Source organism: Monodon monoceros, unplaced genomic scaffold (genome assembly GCF_005190385.1).
Source record: "Monodon monoceros isolate NGI ecotype Baffin Bay Population unplaced genomic scaffold, NGI_Narwhal_1 Super_Scaffold_13, whole genome shotgun sequence".
NCBI classification, from domain to species: Eukaryota; Metazoa; Chordata; class Mammalia; order Artiodactyla; family Monodontidae; genus Monodon; species Monodon monoceros.
In genome coordinates, this window is record NW_021703769.1 from 30,343,373 (window position 1) to 30,360,811 (window position 17,439).

The 17,439-nt window shown below is 52.8% G+C and overlaps 1 protein-coding gene across 4 annotated transcripts in view; it reads left to right on the plus strand.

Annotated features, from left to right (window-relative positions):
- The first annotated feature begins 372 nt into the window (after positions 1 to 372).
- The window catches only part of SMOX (spermine oxidase), a 39,415-nt gene continuing 22,348 nt past the window's right edge, over positions 373 to 17,439 (plus strand). For 3 of the 4 annotated variants that reach the window (XR_003793383.1, XM_029222399.1, XM_029222398.1), the window contains exon 1: positions 384 to 589. The gene's annotated coding sequence lies outside the window, so the exon portion shown is untranslated. Of the gene's footprint in view, positions 590 to 17,439 lie in introns of all 4 variants that reach the window. The other variant, XM_029222397.1, reaches the window with a different exon arrangement.

Below are 17,439 nucleotides of genomic sequence, written 5' to 3' on the forward strand. Positions count from 1 at the left end.
AGGGTCTGCCGGAGTGAAGGCAGCTCCGGGAGGAGAGAGAGGCGCCCATTCCTTTCAACAGGAGGGTTTCGAGCTCTGCGGGTAAACTGAGGCCTGCATCCTTGCCCTGCTCGTCACCTGGCAGGCAGCTTCGGCTCCACGTTACGCCCAAGCACAGGGCGCGCAAGGCTGGGCTGCCTGCTTTTCTTTTGGGGACAGGTGGGGACGTTCGGCGCCCAGCTTGAGGAGGGGGCCGTGGAACCCAGGTGGGGAGCGCTGGGCCCGGGTCCCTCCGCAAGGAGGGTCCCTGAGGTTCTCTGCCAACGCAGCCTCCAGCTTCCCCACCCACGGCGGGCGGGTCGGGGGAGGAGCTCGGCGCGTCCCCGCCCCGAGGCGGTGAGGGGGCCGGGCCTGAACAGATTGGGAGGGGTGGGCCGGGGACGCTAGGCGGAGCGGGGCCCCACACAGGCCGCAGCGGCTGGCTCGGGCCCCTACGGTCCCGGCGGCGGCTGGAGAAGGAAGCCAGGCGGTTGAAGAGAAGGGGAGGCGGAGGAGGCCGAGGTGGAGAGCCGCTCGTCGCAAACTCACTTCCCCGGCTCAGCAGGGAAAGGTACCACGCGCGCCTGCTCCCGGCTCCCCGATCGCCGGTCGCCGGCCCCGCTCGAGCGCAGGCTGGGGCTGCGTCCGCCGCGGGAGGGTGAGGGGCCCGCCGCGGCCCCGAGGGCTCGGCCGGCCCGGGGCTCCGGCAGCCGGAGCGGCGCTCTGGCGGGAGGGCCAGGGTGCCCGGCATTCCCGGAGGCCGGCGAGGGCGGTGGGCGCCGCGCCCCTTCGCTCGCGTCGTGGGAGGCGGCGGTCAGGCAGGGTGGCGGTGGTCCCGCGGCGGGGGGCTGTGGGAGGGTGGAAGGCAGGCAGGACCCTAGGGCTGCGTGCAGCTGGGGAGCACCGGCGGCGCCCGGCGGGCGCGCTCCGTGGGCGCAGACAAAGCCGGGCGCGGACGCCCCGCGACGGCTTGGGCCGCCCAGAGCATGGGCACTGGGGAGGGAAGAGGAGGCGCCGGGGCGACGGCTGGGACACGGGCAGGGGCTGGGCCGCCCTTCCAGAGGGCGTCCAGGTGGTCTCCTCGGGGTATCCCCTGGACAATGTGGGGAGCAGCTTTCTCCGAAGAGCCAACTAGGGGCTAACGGGCTGCGCTGGGCTAGGCGAGAGCCAGGCTCGGAATGGGGTAGGGAGTGTCGAATGCTTAATTTGGGAGAGGGACTCAGAGAAGCCACTGCCCAGGGGTGGGGGCTGGGGCTCCGGTAGAGCCGGTGAGGGGCCTGGGGACCCCCTCGGAGCTTGCACCAGGAAGGGGGGTATGGCCTGATAAGAGAAGCGCCGTGGCTGGCACCTGTGGTGAAATGTGCCCACAGGTTGGTTGAACAGTCTGCCTGTGGTGGCACATCCCGAGCCAATCCGCGGAGGGGGTGGGTAAATTGTCCGTGTTTGGAGCAGGCAGCAAAACGGCAAGTGTCTAGGGGGGTCACTGGAATGGGTAGGTGTGCATCTGAAAGTGTGTGTAGCGAAGGCCCCACGTCTGCGTTTTGCTTCTTTGCCCCCCTCCCCTTTCCTCTTGTTAGCTGGGCTCCTGCCACAGGCTAATGCCTAAGTAGGGTTCCAAGATGGTCTGCTCCCTGTCCCCCATTCTTCAAGTTACTTCCCCTCTCTCCAGTATTAAAAGTGGCTACTTTCCCCCTGGATCATTCACCATTCACAACAGTGTAAGAACATGCTTTGCCACCGCTCCATTTTATGGCCCCCTTTTTTGCCTTCATCCCTCATTCTCCCCTAGCTAAAGACACACTTCTGCACTTCCCTTCACAGCAAAATTTCTCCAGAGAGCTGTCTGTACCTGTGGTCCCTGGGTTCTTCAGCTCACTTGACCTGGCTTTGGTCCCACCGATTCACTGAAACTACCCAAGTAAAGGTCTCCCTTGATTTACACTCCCCCACAAGTAGGTCTTCCTTGACCTCCCTTGGTCTTGATCATTCTCTCCCATATCCTTTCTTGGCTTCTCCTGGTTTTCTTCCTTACCAACCCCCCTTTCCCCCCACCAAAGCCCTTCCTTACTTGTCTTGAAGGACAACTCCTTCACTCACTCTGAATGTTGGAGGATCCCTGGGCTCTGTTCTCAGCCCCCTCCTCTCCCCTGAGTCCCTTCTATTTACATACACCTCAAGCTCTCATTTTTTCTTATAATTCTTAAAATCAAACATTTATTTACAAACACAGGTCTTAAGTGTATATCATTTTCATTCTCATGATTTTAAGTAGCAAATTTTATCTCCAGTCCCAACCTCTCTATCCAGCCACCCATCTGATGACTTAAGGTGTCACAGGTATGAAAAAGTTAATATGGGTGAAACAGAACCTTGACTGTGCTCCCCAAGCATGACTCTCCGCAGGCCTTCCCATCTCAGTAAAGGGCCTGTAACCCACCCACCATTAAAGAAAGGAAACCGGGTGGCATCATCTCCTCCCTTTTCCTCCCTCTCCACATCTAGTGCTACAGCAAGTGCTTTTGGTTCTTTTTGCCAAATCTATCTCAGGCCTATTCTTCATGCTCTGACTCCACTGCTGCTGCCCTAGGCTACTGCCCCAGGCCAAGCCATCTTTTATATCTTGCCCGAATATTGTAGTAGCTTTTGCCTGCTTTCCCTAAGTCTGCAATTGCCTCCTCAAATCCATTTTAACAGAGCAGCAAGAACAATTTAGAAAAATATTTAGTCTCATTGCTCTAAGACCCTCAATAGCTCCCTGTTGCACTTGGAATGAAATTTCAAATCTTTTCCCTGGCCTTTCAGATCTTCCAAGGTCTGGTCACTGCTGACCTCCCCCAGCCTTATCCTAACACTGTCCCCTTTTCATCTTCCTGACAGTCACACCTGAATCACTTCTGCCCCTTGAACACCTAAGCTTTTTCCTGCCCTGTGTCCTTTGCCTGTGTTGTTTTCTCTGCCTGGAATGTTCTTCCAAGGTTTTCTACTGGGCTGGCTATGCTCCTTCTTATTTTTCAGGTCTCAGCTTAAATATGCCTTCCCAGTCTTGGTAGAAGCCCATTATTCCCTGTAATTCATCGTAGCACCTGGTTTACTTTCTTCATTGTGCTTATCACAGTTCATAACCATTTGTTGCAGTTGTCTGTTTACTTTTTCTGGCTTTCTAAGGGCTGGAACCTTGACTGAATGGCCCACTGCTGAATCTAGAGCATTTAGCACAGTACCTGGCATGTAGCTGATACTCAGGAAATATTGAGCCAGGTGGAAAGGTCAGGGCAGTGCAGGAGCCCCTTGTAAACCTCAGGTGATCCTAAGGATTTTTATTTTCTTTCCATGAAAGCAGTTGTGCAAATCACTGCAAGAATCTGAGGGGGTCAGTGGGAAAAAGGGAAGGCTCAAAGGCAGGCCTGTATGCCTAGTGGGAGATTGGGTGGGTCTGGGGGGTGTGGAGTTGATGTGGGTTGCTGTGGGTTGGGGAGAAATGATTTCCTTTGCTCTCTTTGGTGGAAATCCAGCCTGGGTCAACAGAGGGGTGTGTGCCTGTGTGCTTGTGTGTGATTTCTAACTCGTGAGATAGGGATGGCCTGGGCAGCCAGGGCTTTACTTTACCCAGCCTCTTGGGTGGCTGCTGGGTGCCTAGCCCTCAGGGCAGGGAGTTGAAGGGGAGGAAGAAGCTGGAGTTGGGGGTCTCTATAGACCCTTGTCTTTCCACCCACAGCTCCCCTTTTTGCACAGAGGAGCCAACTGAGAATTGAGCTGTTTGGCTAGTGCTCTCAGAATGGAGGGCTAAGAACTGAGGGACCTCAGATCTGGTAGAGGGAAGCTTGGCCCTGGACAGGGGGACTGGTGATGGACCAAGGTAACATTGGGAGGTGAGCGCTGGAACTAGGGGATAGGGGTTCAGATCAGGGCTGGGCTGGCATGCCTAGGAAAGGCTTTGAGCTAGGATAGATGGAAGAAATGAGGTTATCCTGGGTGGGAGAAATCAGGCAGAGGCCAAGAGGCTAGGCCAGGGCCCTGGTATACTCACTGCGTGCCAGGCAGTGTTCTAAAGACTTTGCAAATATTAGCTCCTTTGATCCTCTTTTCTTTTTAATAAATTTATTTATTTATTTATCTTTTTATTTTTGGCTGCATTGGGTCTTTGTTGCTGCACATGGGCTTTTTCTAGTTGCAGCGAGCGGGGGCTACTCTTCATTGTAGTGGCTTCTCTTGTTGCGGAGCACGGGCTCTAGGTGCATGGGCTTCATTAGTTGTGGCACGTGGGCTCAGTAGTTGTGGCTCGTGGGCTCTAGAGCACAGGCTCAGTAGTTATGGCATACAGGCTTAGTTGCTCCGCAGCATGTGGGATCTTCCTGGACCAGGGCTTGAACCCGTGTCCCCTGAATTGGCAGGCGGATTCTTAACCACTGCACCACCAGGGAAGTCCTCCTTGAATCCTCTTAACAGCTCTGTAAGGTAGGTCTTATTCCCATTTTACAGACTGGAAGACTGAGGCACAGTCATACAGCTCGGTAGTGACAGAGCAAGGATTTGAACTTAGGCAGCCTGGCTCCAGAATAAATGCTCTAAGACACTCTACCCTGTCACTTCTTTCATGCCTCTCAGATATGCGCCAGCTGAAGTCTTCTTAACAAATGTTTTTTCGTGACCCGCAGAGGTGCCTGGCCTTGGGGCTGGGGAAGTAGGAAAGAAGTCACACCCTGTAAGGTAGAAGGGGTCCTCACTCAGAGTGGGCAGCTGAGTCTCTCTGTTTCTTCCAGGAGGGGCTTTGGGCCCAGGCCAGGTAGTTGGGTGTCACGCACACTGTGATTTCCGGGAGCTAGGGAGGACAACTACTTCTCGTACAAAAACAGCTCCCTGCCTGAGATGCCACCATTGGAGTGTCACTTCTCTGGGTTCAGCATTGCCACATTGCCCTCTTCATCTGCCTCTGGAGAGCCCAGAGAGGTGAGGTAGGAACTCTGCAGATAAACTGGCCTGTTTTGTATTCCATCTAGGATGTTGTGAGGTGGAGCTTCAGACTTGGCCTTGGGAAACCTGGATGGGGGTCTGAGTAGGGCTGGACTGAAGGTGGGAGCAGAGCTGGGGGAACAGAGAAATGGGAACTGAAAAGAGCTTAATCCACTTCAGTATTGGCCCTGTCCTTACTCCTTTTTGTCTGTCTGTAAAATGAGATTAGAGAGACTTTTTTTTTTTTTTTTGCTCCCCAGAGGTTGTAGAAGCCAGGAACTCCTTGAGGTTACATGCTTGAGTACCTTCTTGCAGACCCAGGGTAAAGAGTGAGGACTCCCCATGGGATGCCCGTCTCTAGGAACTGGGCCAGCCAGTTCCTACAGACAGCCTTGTCCTTTGAGGCTTTCCTGTTTGGTCATGAGGACACCTCTGGGCAGGTGACTTGGCCTCCCAGGGGCCTGGCTAATAGGCTGAGAAAGGGTTTGCTGACCACACAGGGCTGGAGTCTCTTTGCTGCAAGTTCTGACCCCAGGGTTTAGGGGATCTGCTCATCTATCTCAGATCCTCCCAGCCCCCCAGGAAAACAGGGAGGCAGACTCAGTGGCATTCTCTTCTGCATTTTGGGAAACTGAGGCCCAGAGCAAGCACATTGCTGCTGGAAGCTCACTAGGCCCATGTTACTGAGGAGTGCTCCTTCTCTGGAGTATGCAGGAGGCTTGTCCACACTGCTTGAGTCCTTGTCTGCTGAGTTGAGGTGAAGGCTGTGGCAGAGCCTGAGTCCAGCAGGCTAGAGCTGAGGGTGGACTTTCCAACAACTGGACACTGGGCCTTGTTACCTGTGGTTGGCACCTGGCATCTTCTATGCCCCACCCTGGTGCTTGGGGCCACTGGGAACACAGGACAGGGTCCCCACTCACCAGGAAATAAGAATGAGCTATGCCAGATGTGATGTAATGAGGTGCAGTTCAGACCAGCTTCTTGGAGGAGGCGGTGCTTTTAGAGCGCCCTGAAGTCTTGGGTAGCTTTGACCGACACAGGAGGGGATGGCATTCCTGAGGTGGAGGGGGAGCCCTGGACAAGTCAGTCAGAGCATTGATTGTCAAGCCACTGAGTCTAGACTTGATTCACTAGGCCCTGGGGAGCCATGGAAGCTTATAGGCCATAGGTGCAAGGAGTTGATTAGAGCAGTGGTCCATAAAATTATTTCCCAAACTCTAGCATACATGTGGACAGCTTGTTAAAATTCAGGTTCCAATTTAGCAGGTCTGGGGTGGGGCCTGAGACTCTGTGTTTCTAACAAGCTCCTGGGTGGTATGATGCTGCTGGCCCATGGGTTATCTTTGTGTAGTGAGGGTTGAGACTGGGGACTTTGGGCCAGGCAGGTACAGGGATGGGCACAGATCAGGTGAGACCCGAAACAGATAAAGGGGACTGTCCTGGCTCCTGTGAACTATGTTGGGGGAGGCATATAGACTGCTTGTATGGGGGCAGGGCAGAGGGGAGCATGTGGAGGGTATGGGATGCAGGGGCTACTCTGTTGGCGGGGTGGGGCTGGGTGAGGTGCTTCTGGGGACTTGGATCTCAGGCTGGGAGAAAGGCCTGATTTCTAGGGTGCCTGACTTTGAGGAGCTCCCAAAACCATGAGAAAGTGTTTTAGGCGACTGCCCCAGGGCAGGGTGACATGGAGATGGCATGTAGGGCGTCTTATCTTTCCCCACAGCCAAGCCCGGCCCTGTGGTTAGCCAATCTGGGGTGAGCACTCTTCCTCCAGCCAGGGTTGGGCCAAGGAGATTGGGGAAACAGCTTACGCCAGCCTTAGACATGCCATCTTCCCCTGAAAGCCCCTAAAGTTCCCCCAGCTGCTGAGCTCTCACCCCCAGCGAGCATCCCTGACCCCCGCCTGGCCTGCGTGAGTCCTTGTAGCTGCCCTGATGGTTGCATGAGCTGCTGTTGGGGTCTTATCCCACTCAGGCCACCTCCCCAGTGCACCGGGAAGTGGGGAGGCCTGGATGCTTCATTCTGCTCTGTCCCTGGCTGAGACACTGCAGGCAAGTGTGTGCTCTGCTCTGAGGACTCAGTTTCCTGTAAATTGAGGGCTTCAGTCCCCTCTCTGGGGAGCAGGGTGGAGAGTTGCGGGGTTTGTTGAGTAGAGCATTATATCTTCCCAGAATGGCACTTAATCCATTTTAATTTTGGTTTACTATTGAAACTTGCGTGCTGATGATGGAGTTGAATGAGCAATTTGCCCAGAAGAGCGGTCCAGCTAGATTTGGGGATCTCCCAAGACCCCTTGTTCTCTGGGCTTTGCAGAGCCTGAAGGGTGGTATCTGATACCACTGGTCAGATGAGGTCCCTCTAGACCCTAGCAGGAAGGTAGGCAGTCAACTTACCCAAAGAAAGGTGGGAAGGGCAGACACTAAAGGCAGAGGTTCTGTTGCCCTGGGCAGTGCCAAGAGGGGCTTTCAGGCTAAGCTCTCAAAATGTCACTTATAACTCCTAAAAGGATACCCCCCCACTCCCCCTCTTGATTCCTACCCATGTGCTCCCTGCTGTGCCAGGCTGTCCTGAGGGGGTGGGAGGAGGTGGCATTTCTCAAAGACTGTTCTGAGAAACCTCAAGGGTTCAGGGAACAAACAAGGGTAGAAACTGGAAAATCCACTCCACTATCCTATGGGAGATTCAGAATGCATTTAAGAGAATTAAAGGCTTTGACAAGTGCTGTAGAAAAGAAACTGGTGTTTTCTAAACTGATTTGACCATAGACAATTTTTTTTTTGAAGACATCCTAATAATGACCAACTGACCAATAGAACACCTGGTTGGAAGGGCTGACGTGGGAGGATGCTGCTCCTTGAGAGACTACAAACACGGGTGATGGGTGGGCCCAGAAGTGCCAGGGAGGGAAGGTAGGATGGAACAATAGCTTCCTGGGGGAGGTGGACTTGGTGGGATGGGTACATTTGGAGAGTTAGTGGAAGAAAAGGGTACTGTAGAGGGAGGGATGGCTTGGAGGGGACTGGGGCCCAGAACCAGCCCTGGGTTCTAGTGGCAGCAGCTTTGCTTCACTGGTTGGGTGGGCAAGGGACCCAATAGTAGCCAGGCCTGGGTCTTCTGGATTCTGGGAGGGCCTCCTACCCCATCCTTCCCTCCCATCTTCTTGCCCTGCAAGTTCTTTCCCAGCCTCTCATCTCAGAGAGTGAGGTTGTGATCCCTGGGCAAGAAGGTAAAACCTCTCTGTGCCTCACTATCCTCATTTGTACCATGGGGATAATGTTACCTCCCTGATAGGGTTGTTGTGACACCCAGATTCTTGTTGGCTGCTCTCAGTGTGATTGACATGGCTGCAGGCAGTGTCTCCAGGAAGGACCCAGGGAAGGGGACACTCATCAGGGATTTGAGAGGCACAAAGGTCAGCAGAGAGCATGTCAGGCTCAGGATAGGGTCTTGATTAGAACAGAGGGGTGATTTTCCAGAATGGCAAGAAAAGAGTGAGGACTGACTTCCTGAGGGAGTGGCTAGCAGGGTGGGGATATCTGGGCAGAGTGAGGAGTCTTCACAGGCCACCCTGGGCCCTGTGGGCCTAGTCTGGGTATGGGAGTCCTGGGGTCCAGTGGGTGTATGTAGGAGACAGCGGGGCTGAGGGTAGGGAGGAGGTGTCAGGGACCTGCCTTCATTCATTAGCCCACTGGGAGCCATTGAAGGTTTTTGAGCAGGGCAGTGGTTTGATCAGATCAGTGGTTTAGTGAGAAAAGTGGCAGGGTGTGATGGTGGGTTGGGGGTACAGGACCCCTCCCCCCTCATTGGGCTTCCTCAGAGAATTGCTGTGTGCTTTCATGTCTCAAGCATGGGGAGGGGCGAGTTGCTCATATGACCCTCAGATTATCAGAGCTCTGAGTCATTTTCCCAAAAGTTTAGGAATCTCACTCTTGTCACCTTCCTGGAAGGGGTGTCTAAAGTGTAGGACAGGGAGAGTCCCTGGGCTCGTGCTCATCCTGCCTCCCCTGTCGCTGGGAGAGAAGGTCAGTGAGGCCACCCTGCCTTGCCCCTCACCACACCTCATATCCTCTGAGGTGTGAGGACTCTTTGTTCAGCAGCTCAGGTGAAAGTGATGGGGTGCAGCATTTCAAACAGCGACCCAGAAGTTGCTGTAATGGTGCGATGTGGGTAACAGGCCTACGTAGTGACAACAGCCCTCAGGGAGGCCCTGGTAGGGGGTGCTCAGCAAGCTTTCTTACCCAGTTCAGCTGCACTTTCTTCTTCCTTTGGCCCTGTCTCTTTCTTCCTCAAATAGGCAGGAGCCCAAGGCTTTTTCTTGCTCTCTCTAAATCAGGGGTCAGTAGGAGGGAGGATGAAGAAAAGCATTTGGGTTCAATCAGACCAGGGTAGCTTGGCTGTTGTGCGGCGAGGGTAAGTCCAGTACCCCTGCCCCTCAGTCCAGATTCGTTTATCATCTAGCTGCTTCTTGCAGGAGGGCGTTAAGGAAGGTGTGATTTAAGACCAAGAGAAGCAGCACTTGGAAATGAGTTGTAATTTATTAGGAAACAGAACAAAGAACCCAGCCACCCTCTGCAGCCTTGTGCCAGGCCCTGGTAGACCCATAATTCCTGTCCTCCCCATGTGGCCCACAGGGCATGAGCTATTTCACAAATGGGAACACTGGCAGTGCCAGCAAATGGCATGACTGGGTCTCAAGCCCAGGTTCTAGGACATCTGGTTTCATGCCCTTTCCTCAAGTCACAGACCCCTCAGAGCCCGTCTCCAAACCTTCAACCATGCCTTCCTACCCACAACCAGACCTCTTCCCCAAGCCAGCCCAGCCCAGCTCCCCCAAACTCCTGACTCTAGGGAGAAGACACTGATGGGTGCTCCTAGTGGACTGGCAAATAACTAGACCTTGAGTCAGCTAAGTAGGAGACACGCAGGACCACCAGTGGGCAGACATTCATAGGAAAGATTTTAAAATGAGGCCTTTAAATGTTAAATAAACATATCTCTTTTATCTTTTCTATTTTGGAAAATTAAAAAATCATATACCATTAATGCAAAACTTTTGAGTTAATCTGAGAAAGTAACTCAAGAAAAGGTGATAAACTTGATTCATTCCTTGGTTTTAAAAAAAAGAGTAAAGCCTGAGCTTTAGTATCTTACTGAGTATATTTTGGAGTGCCTTATGTTAGATGACAGATTGTGGAAACTCTCTGAAACTCAGTTTCTTCCTCTGAAGAAGGGGGATAGTGACATGAAGATTAACCGAAATATTCCACGTGAAATGCTTAGCATTGCCCTCTGTACCTTGGACGTACTCAGTGAAAAATAGTGGTAACAATGATGATAGAATTATAAGAACAGACATTTCTTGATTCCAAAAGCTGGTCAGTTATTAAGTCTCTCTTTGAACTCAATAAAAGAACTTGAAGAATATGTTTATTGTCTAAGCTCAGCGTCTTAACTCCATAGGTGTTTTATGGATTGAATCATGGGGCCCATGGGTGCATTTTGAAATGAACACCATTGGCTTTTCAGACCTAGTTCCAGCTCTTTCTGAGGTTGGCAGGGGTGGGGGAGGGTGGTGTTCTGCTTCAGGGTTGAACTTTATGAAGAGCCCTTTATTGGGTGATCCTGTGTCGGGAGATCCTGTGCTAGGACTTGTTAGGAGCGCACAGTTAAACCACCTTGGGGTTACCAGGAGGGGAAAATCTTGGGCCAGATGAACAGCAGGTGACTGTTTAGAGGGAATTATCATTTAGTTGCTCTTAGAATTTTCTTTTGTGCTGCCAAAAGCCATTAGGCCACTATCCTTGTCACTCTTTATGGAGGATAAAATCAAGGGCAAAGGGCTGTGGTCTGGCAAGCCTTAAGCCAGTCCCTGTGGGGCAGGGAGACCAGGGTGGCTGGCCTGCAGCCCACCTGACTAACGCCCTGGCCAGGAGGCAGGTGATCTCGCGGCAGCAGCCCCAGTTTTGGCAGTGTAGCTGGGGTAAGCTGCCAGGCTTGGGGACACCTCCTGCTAGCCCTGGGTGCCTGGTACAATGTGTGCAGTGTCAGTGCGTGGGGACGGGTAAGACAGAAGTGCCAGGCTGAGGGCTGTCCTTAGGCCTGCTGCCCCGGGAGGCTGAGTGAGGGCCTGAGAGGTGGGCAAGTGCTGGGTAGAGAGAGATGAGCTGAGCATTCTCAAGCCCTGCTTTACCCCTCACTCTGTCTGGGTGGCCTCCATCACACCTGTGAACCTTTCTGATATTTCCTCATCTATAAAATGGGCACCAGGGTGTTTGGGAGGATTAAATGATGCCATGAACGGAAAGTGCCCAGCACAGGACCTGGCACATGAAGGACTTAATAAATAGAGATTTGCTATGGGGTTTATCTGTTGGCTGGATTTTTGGGGGATGTTTTCTCTTTTCCATGTTGTGATCATGCACGCCACCTTTGCTCTGTGATAAACCATGCTGAATGGGGGTTGGGGGTGGGGGATGAGCATAGAAGAGGGAGCTTTGCAGGAAGAGAGTTTACAGTGGAGGGGACCCTCTTCCCACAAGTACTGCCTGAACCCAGCAAAAGCCTTGGACAGCCCAGCCTTGCTGTCAGGGCTACGGTCTGCCCTGTGGGCCAGGAGCACGAGTCCTGGGCTGGGCAGAGTGGGGACCCACCCGTGGCTCAGGAGAGAGGATTGGCCTGCAGGAGAACCCCCTCCCTCCCCCGCCTCCCCCAGGGGCTGGAGCTGAAGCACAGACGGGCTTTGTGCAGAGTCACGAGGGGCCAGCAAGGGGGAACTGCACCGGCTGAGCTGTCTCACAAGCCTCAGTTCTTGTCAGTGGTTTTGAAAGAGTCAGGGGAAAGTGCTGACTGTGCTGTCCTCCTTCCCTCCAGAATTGTGAGGCCTGTGGCTCCTGTCAGGGAGAGGGGAGAAGCCTGCCGGGAGGCTACCTCTTCATCTGCCAATTCACACCTCCCAGGCTTCAAGTGCCCCATCTGCTGAATGGGTGGATCTCCATGTGGGGACACTAACCGAGGTCAGGGGCTGGTCAGGGCCATGCCTGCATGTGATGCCCTATGCAGTGGGGCTGGGAGAGGGGCCCTGGGCTGTGTGTTTGGAGGCAGGCTCAGCCCTTCGATGGGAGATAGCCTGGAGAAGCGTTCCCAACTCTTGTGATAGCCCCAAGGAGAGAACTGGGCTCTGGAGTCAGACCACCGGGGCCCTCCTCCCACCTGTGGGTCTTGCACCAACTTTTTGTCTTTCCTACCTCACAGGCTTGTTGTGAAGGGGAAGGGAGATGACCACTTGACACAGAACTTGTAAGGGTTGGTCCTGGTGTCATGACTGGTCACCCAAGTCATCCTGACCCCATCCTTGCTCTTACCCCCATATTTCGTCATTCAGCAAGTCCCTAGGAGGTCACCATAGCACTTTTTGCCCTCTGGTCCTCTCCTGCTTGTCACTTCCTCTGTTTTGGTGTCCCCTTGTCAGAGAGGCTTCCCTGACCTCCCTACACAGAGCAGCTGCCTCTCCCCTTTCCTGCTTTGCTTTGTGGCACCTGTCACCCCTGATCCTCCAAGGGGAGGCATCTGGCTGTTTCAGTATCTCGAGTGCCTGGGACAGAGTAGCACTCACTCAGCTTTTTGTTGTTGTTGTTCTTGTTGTTTTTATTGTGGTAAAATATACATAACATAAAATTTATCATTTTAACCATTTTTAAGTATAGAGCTCAGTGGTATTAAATATATTCACATTGTTGTGCTACCATCACCACCATCCATCTTCAGAACTATTTTTCATCTTCCAAAACTGAAATTCTGTATCCTTTAAACACTAACTCCCCATTTCCTCCCTCCCCTGCCCCTGACAACCACCATTCGACTTTCTGTCTCTGTGAATTTGACTACTCTAGGTACCTCATGTAAGTGGAATCATACAGTATTTGTCCTTTTGTGACTAGTTTATTTCACTTAGCATCATGTCTTCAAGGTTCATCCATGTTGTAGCATGTGTCAGAATTTCCTTTTCAAGGCTGAATAATATTCCATTATGTGCATGTACCACATTTTGTTTATTCATCCATCGATGGAGACTTGAGTGGATTCTACCTTTTGGCTATTGTGAATAATGCTGCTATGAAGGAGTGGGAAGCTGCCTTGAGGGAGACAAAGCATAAATCTCTCTGAAAACTTCTGAGTGGTAGCCTAATACCTATTAGAGAGCAGAGCAGGTGTGATGGCAATACTCATTTTGCAGATGAGAAAACAGAGTCTTCCCTGGGTCACTCAGAGTTAGACCCCATCCCTGCACCCTGGGTCCTCTCTGAGGGAGCAGTCCCTGTGAGCAGAGGTACATTACAGGTGTTCAATGCAGAGTGCTTTGGGAGTCGGGCAGCAGCTGGGGAGGGAGGACAGAGGGAGACCCTCAGCCTCAGCTGGAAGGTGGGGAGTGGACCTTGGGTACTGCCTGGCCTTTCTGCTCTATCTGCCTCCTCTACTCCTGTACAGGCAGATCCCAGATGTTCCGGGCTGGCCTGGAATCTGCATTTGGAATCTGCTGTAGAGTAGAGAAATGATTCTTAACCTTGGCTATATGTTAGCATCATGTAGAGTCCTTAAAAAATTTCCATGCTTGAACCCCACCTGGAAGAGTCTGATTTAGATGACCCAATCTCCGGGCTTGGTATCGGTCTTTTGTAAAAATCTCCAGGTGAGTCTAATGCACAGGCTGGGAAGGCATTCCTGTCTCCTGGGCCTTGTATGCTGTAGGGTCTGGGCCAGGCTCTCTGCTCACTTAACCCCAGCCCTGAGTTTTAGAAAAGAGGGAGCTGGGACCCTGAGTAGGATGGGGAGTTTACCTTGGGGTCTCTACTCTGAGGGGTTTCCAAGGAGAGAGAACTGCTGACTGTTAGTTACCTGGTGCTGTGTAACAAACTACCCCAAAACTTAGTAGTTTAAAATGACAATAAACAGTTATTATCCTCATAGTTTCTGTGGGCCAGGAATTTGGAAGCAGTTTAGTTGTTTCTGGTTTGAGGTCTCTTAGGAGGTTGCAGTCAAGGTGATGGCTGGGAGTGCAGTCATCAGAAGGCTTCACTGGGGCTGGTGGATTTGCTTCCAGGGTGGTTCAGTCACATGCTTTAGCAGGATGGTTTGGCTGATGGTAGGACTCAGTTCCTTGCCTCTCAGTGGGCTTATGTGGGTTTCTTCACAACATGGTGATTAGCTTCCCCTCTTGTAAGCAGTCTAAGAGAGCAAGGTGGAAGCCACAGTGTGTATTATGCCCTAGTTTTGAAAGTCACATTCCATATTTCTACAATATCCTATTGGCTACACAGATCAGCTTGGGAGGGGACTGTAGGGCATGAGTACCATGAGGGGAGGATCATTGAGGGCCATCTTGGAGGCTGGTGACCATACAGATTGTCCTGTTTTTGCAGTTTCAGCCTCACAGACCTTGCCTGGGTGGAGCAAGTGACCCCAGTAAGTGGTGTGGCCCTTCTCTCTTACTTGTCTATTCCTCCCCGTCATCAGACCATAGCAGTGCCACTGTGGGGTGGTGTAGTTCTGAGGCCTGGAGGTCTTGCTTTGGAGTCATCATGCAGGAGGGTCTGTGACCTCTCTACTGGCTGGATTTCCCATGTCTGATGTCCTGGCCCAGCCATCCCTGTGGTGACCCCGGTAGTGTGCAGACTTAGGCGTGTAGGAAAACTAATATAAAAACCATTGCTGCTACGTGCCTGGCTCTGGGCTAAGCACTCTGCATTGTCACACTCAACCCTGTGAGGCAGGGACTCTTTATCCCCATTCTAATGATGAAGAAACTGAGGCTCAGGTCACTCATCTAAAAAGTTGTGGAGCCTCAAACCCCTGGTATTCAAAAACAAGGGCCTGTTTGAAAACCATGGTGCAACAAGGTATTCCCAAAGGAGGAGGCTATTTAGCAAGCTGAGTCATCAAGGGAAACATAAGGGAAGTGTGTGTGTGTGTGTGTGTGTGTGTGTGTGTGTGTGTGAGAGAGAGAGAGAGAGAGAGAGAGAGAGAGAGAGAAAGGGAGAAAGACTAAAGGGAGGTGGGGAGAGAGGGAAAGGGAGAGAGCGAGAGGAAGAAAGGTGTCTTCCTGGGGTTCCCCAGGGGCCATGGTGACTTGGGTGCCTCAGAACAGGGCTGGTATGGTCTTGAGGCTGGTTTTCTCTCTCCAGATTCAGCCTTTCCCAGGGTAGTGAGTGACTGTGAGTACCATCTCCTATCAGCCCTCCCCTGCTCATGGCCTGATTTGATGTCACTAAGGGCAGTCTCGCACCAATGTAGTCACTGGCATAGTAACCAGTTCTGTGGTCTCTTACATTTCTGTGGTTGATGACTTCCTAGGGGGGCGGGTTTAGAGTTTGGGTGTCACATCCTGCTCAGAGGGAGGGAATACAGGCCATGAGTTCTCATCCTAAGGATTGCTAAAGGGAGCCACAGTGAAACCTGTTCCTTTAGGACTTTGCTGAGGAAAAGGAAACTGGCTAATAGGGTCTGGGGTCAGGGCTGGCCTCATTCAAGGTAGGGGTGACTGTTCCCATTCTACAGATGGGGTGACTGAAGCTCAGGTGCTAATGGACTCACCCAAGGGAATGCTGGTTAGGGACAAAAGCTGCTGTCTGGGCAATTTCATCTTCTCCAGGAGTGGCAGCCATCATGTCAGACCCCTGACCTCTCTCTGGGCTGAGGGAGCGTGGGCTGTGCCTGCCTCTGGAAGATCTGGGATCTAAGGGGAAGAATGTGGGCCTTGCTTGCAGAGAGGTGACCTGGCCAGTTAGGATCTCTGTGTGCAGACACACACAAAGATGGGAAACCAGGGCATGCATGGATCAGAGATGGAAGCTGAGCTGGTGGGGCTGGCCCAGATTTTGAAAGGTTCATAGGAGATGCTTAGATGACTAGTACCTGATCTGATCTATTGTCAGAGCGTGATCCATTCATTTTTGCTGAAGGTGGATGGGATCTCTAGGATGGAGTTTGGGATAAAGCTCTTTGGGTGTGATTATGGGGGCAGGAATGCAGTCCTGGACTCTGCCCTGGTCCATCTGCACCTCTGTTTCTCTCTCCACTGCCAGCTGAGCTTTATGCCCATCAGAAAGACCCAACCCTTTCTCTGACTTCTGTCCATGCTTTCTTCCCCTCCTCCACCCCCACTCAGGTAGTCTCCAGTTTCTGTCTCTGCAGGCAGCTATAAGCTGGGGTCCTGAAACAATTCACTCAGGTCTATCCCACCTTGCAGAGCATCAAGGGGAACAGAAGCCAGCCAGAGCACTCACCTCTCCAGGAATACCTTCCCCTCCTGCCCACCAGTGCCTTTGTGGGCCATGCCTTTGGCTCTGGCCTCCCCTCCCTCAAACACTGAGTTTAGGGCTGTCTTTTTCCATGCAATACAGGCTCCCCACTTCTCTTCTGAAAAAGGCTTACAAAGCCTTTTAAAATTGTGTTTTTAGGGACTTTACGCATCTGGTTGCAGGGAAGAGGTGTGGGTAATAAAGACATTGTGCTTGGAGAAAAGTCTAAGTGCCAGGAAGGAAGATGGGGCCCCTAGAGCCCCTTCCTCATGTCGGCCTGTGAGGGCCAGAGAACATTGCTGGCTGGAGGGCTCTGCAGAACGAGGCCCCCGTGCCTTGTCCCTTTTATTGATTGAGCTTAGGGTTGGCTAACGGCCACTGTATCTGATGCCTACTCCCCACCCCTTCTCTGGCCAAGACTGGTGGGATGGTCAGGCTGAGTCAGGGTTGGGGGTCAGTCAAACACAGGCTGTGGGATAGTCTGACTGATGTCAATATCAAGGTCCACTCTGATATTAGGGTTGGGGCCAAGGTTGAGGCTGGAGTCTAAGCTCAGGTGAATACTTGGGTTCTTTTACACATGAAATGGAGCTCTGGGTCCTGGGAGAGGTGGCTCCCTCCTCCGTACTAGTCTCTTTGGGGATTATCCTCCCTCTCCCTCGCATTCTGAGGGGGCCCTGGCAGGTGGCCACACCTTTTACCTGTGCTATCATTTAATTCTCCCAGCAGTCCCACCAGGTAGCTGTATCCCCATTTTACAGATGGGAAAGTTTAAAGACTGAAGGAGGCAGGCAGTTAAGCATCAGACGGGGCTTAGATAACTACGTCCAGGAGGCGGGGTACAGATGCTGTGTCCTTGGGGTGAGTTCAGAGGTATTGGCCAGGCGGGGCCCAGAGAAGGGAAGACACTGGTCTGGGGTCACCTGCCAAGAGAGACTGAGCTGGGGCCCGAATCCAGGTCTCTGGGCTCCCAGGCCAATGTTCTCTCCCTTCCCCCTGTGTCTTCTGGGCTGACAGGCTGCTCCTGCCCTGTCCCCATGTTTATCCACCCCAACCTACCTTCCGTGGCTGGCCAGGCCTGGCCCAGAAATCCGACTTCTTTCACTTCCTGGCTGGCTGGCCTGGGTGAGGAAGACTGGGAGGGTCTGGCTGGGAGGAGTTCAGGCTCAGTCTCTCC